The sequence below is a fragment of the Callorhinchus milii genome, unplaced genomic scaffold (assembly GCF_018977255.1).
Source record: "Callorhinchus milii isolate IMCB2004 unplaced genomic scaffold, IMCB_Cmil_1.0 Scaffold19, whole genome shotgun sequence".
Classification (NCBI taxonomy): Eukaryota; Metazoa; Chordata; class Chondrichthyes; order Chimaeriformes; family Callorhinchidae; genus Callorhinchus; species Callorhinchus milii.
The window spans coordinates 6,058,119-6,061,406 of NW_024704760.1; positions in this window are offsets into that span (position 1 = coordinate 6,058,119).

The window sequence follows — 3,288 nt, forward strand, 5'->3', positions numbered from 1 at the left end:
CAAAAATGTTTTTAAAAAATTATCTGGTCACTCAATCCACGCCTGTTTGTGCAACACTGCTGTGTGCAATTGGCTGCAGCATTTTGCCCACAAAACGTAGTCAGTTCACCTTATAGTATATTTTGTGAAGCGCTTCGAGACGTCGCGAAGACGTGATAAGGTGCAATATCAAATGCAAGGATTATTATTATTATTATCTTCGTGGTGAGGCAAATAACTATTACAGGGGAGGACAGAAACTCGGCAATGAGTAGATCTCGGATGAGGTTAGACTGCATGGTATACACTGTGCTTGTATGTACTCAAGTGGAAGTGAGACTTGCCATTTAGAGCTACGTGCGCAAAAGTGGTGAAACGTATCTTCTGCTTTTTCAAGTCTGTGTGCGTTTGCTGCCAGCTTATCAAAATTACAACTATAAGCAGGAACAAAAAGAACAACTGGCCCTCGAATGGAATGAAAGCTAGCAATCCAAACAAAGTTTTAGTGGCACAAGGCAGATGGTTTCAATTATTGAACTATTTTGTAATTGCTTTATTCAGCTCTTTCATGTACAGCCTCTAATAGAAATGGTCATTGGAGGACATTGCATACCCACATAAAAGTAATAATAATAATAATCCTTGCATAACATCTCAAAGCGCTTCACAGAATATACTGTAAAGTGAATTGACTGCATTTGTATAAAAGTAGCTGCTTTTGTGGAGTGTCATCCTTTTTGTCATGTAATTTTAAATCCTTCCACGCCTTGGCACCCCCCTACCTCTCCAACCTCCTCTCTCCTCACAGCACTACCCGCTGCCACCGCTCTACTGGCTCCGGCCTCTTCCTTGTCCCTCGAATCCTCCGCTCCACCTCCACTGCGCCCCGTAGCCACAGAACTCCTCCCTTTAAGCCCTTCGCCTTGCCCCCCCTCTTTCCCCATTTTTCGGTCTGAAGACCTTCCTCTTTGACTGTGCCTACGTTCACCTTCCCCCTCCCCCGGCGCTCTGGGACACCGCCAGGCGTGGAGGGCGCTAGAGAAATGCAAGTTTTGTGATTTTTGCTGTACAATCGGATCATCATTTTGTTCTGCATTTCACCCCCACCCCCACCCACCCACCCACATTTATCTCCTTATTTAAAAATAAATGAACGTTTGTTTTATAACTACTTTAACCTTTTGAATAATGGCACAATTAATCAGTTTCTCGTACAACAAAGAGGTTATACTACTTTTCCTTTAAAGGTTAAGTACTTGCTGTGTGAAAGTCTAGGAATTAGGCTGCGAATGGGAATAAGAGCATATGGAAGCAATATACTGAACATGATTATTGCACGTTTTGTAACATAGAGCTACATCTAAATCTGAGCAAACCAGGAGGCAAATTAGATTGCTGACAGACAGGAGAATAAAATACTTTTCAGGAGAAGTGCCGTGTTCCAGGAGGTTTGTGTGCAGTACCCGACCTGAAAAAAGCGCAGAAAAATCCCTCATTCTTATGGCAGGTTTTTTTTTGGATCCTCTCCCAAGTTATTTTCACAAGACATAAAACTATCTTTTATTACAGCCTCCGCCCCCATTGTGAGCTGCCATCAATTTAGTCTCATGCAATGCAAATCTGAAAGTCCCATCCACCTCAGGTTATTAGAGTTCTGCCACATAAACATACATTATTTCCAAAGAGTTTGGGCATTTTACCCCAGTGTAATCTCAAATAAGGTCAACGTTAATTATGAAATTGCTGAACTTTTGTTTGCATTCGTTCTAGGAAATCTAAATAATGTACGAGTGGTAATTTACATATATGGAATTACTAACAAGAAGACTTTGGAACAACTTTGCATTGGTTCCAGAAGTCTCATTGCAATTATCCAAAGAGGTGAATTGTTGTGTAAAGCCGATCTGTTCTTTTGAAAGGTTATTATCAATGGCAACATTATAAATCAATGTTAGTTTCAATGAACTAATGACGATCATACCATAAATAATAAAGTAACGAACATGTTTTATGTTGCTTTTGCACTGAGACCTTTTACCACACGTTGGCTAATTTATGAGTTTGTTTCATACTTTATTCTATAGGGACTTGATGTTGAAAACTGCTGTGTAATGGAGATTTGTTAACAGTGGAATATTGTCACATGTCCAATTGGTGACTTTAGTATTAATGCCATTGGGCAGGCTGGATGGGGTGTGCGTTATTGTAAAGTAGAAAATAGCAGTAAATTGGATTTTTTTTTTGTGGGAAATGAAAAATAGTGTCAAAGAGGGCTGCTCCGAAATTAGGGCTGCTGCACATTGTTGGGGGGCAGAGGACGGGAGTTTTACTCGACTGCAACAGCTCTGGGTCACAAATTTGCAAACCTGAAAAGAATATCGGAATCAAATGGGTCACAGCAACAGAACGAAAAGCCTGGGTGGCGTCACTGCAAAAGTAGAACATATTATGTATAATATTATACATATCATTATTATTCCCACTCTTCCTGCAAAGATTGTAAGCCTTTCACGCGATCTCTACCAATTCTAAAAGGCTTTGGTGAAGAAACAGCAGCCAGTTCAGAACATCCGAGATGGTGCAGAAGTATGAATCGTCCCCATTTCTCACAAACTGTGGGTAAGGTTCAGAGATTCAGTATTATGTTTGCTGTAACTTAAAATGTACCAATGGAATAACCACACTATTTACAGCTTGCACTGCCCTCCAGTGGATAATTACCAATTTTATTATTTTTTTTTGAAGGTTTATTCTGAGGCGTGTGGAGTAAGGAAACTTGCCCAAGGTTTCGCCCTGCCTGGGTTCGATTCCCAGCAGGGCGAAACCTTGGCCAAGTTTCCTTACTCCACACGCCTTATAATAATCCTTCAAAAAAAACAATAATAAGATTGGTCTCCTCAATCAACGACTGTTTGTGGGACACTGCTGTGCACAATTGGCTGCCGCGTTTCGCCCTCAAATATACAGTCAATTCACTTTAGAGTCTATTGTGTGAAGCGTTTTGAGACATCTTAGAAGACGTGAAAAAGCGCTACATCAAATGCAAGGATTATTATTATAATCACAATGCTTGTAATCACATTACCAGCACCGATACTGTATAATACCATACTTTGCTTGAACTAAGTGGGAGAAATGTACTGGGGTTCAGAATATATAAATATAAACAAGGAAAATCTACAATTATGTGTAAATTTAGACATGAAAACACAAGGATCTTCAGTACTTTAAAAATAAGACTTATTCAGCCACTCAAATCCTTAATTATTCTGTGAATTGCCACAGTAGAAATGCAAGTCATGTACCAGA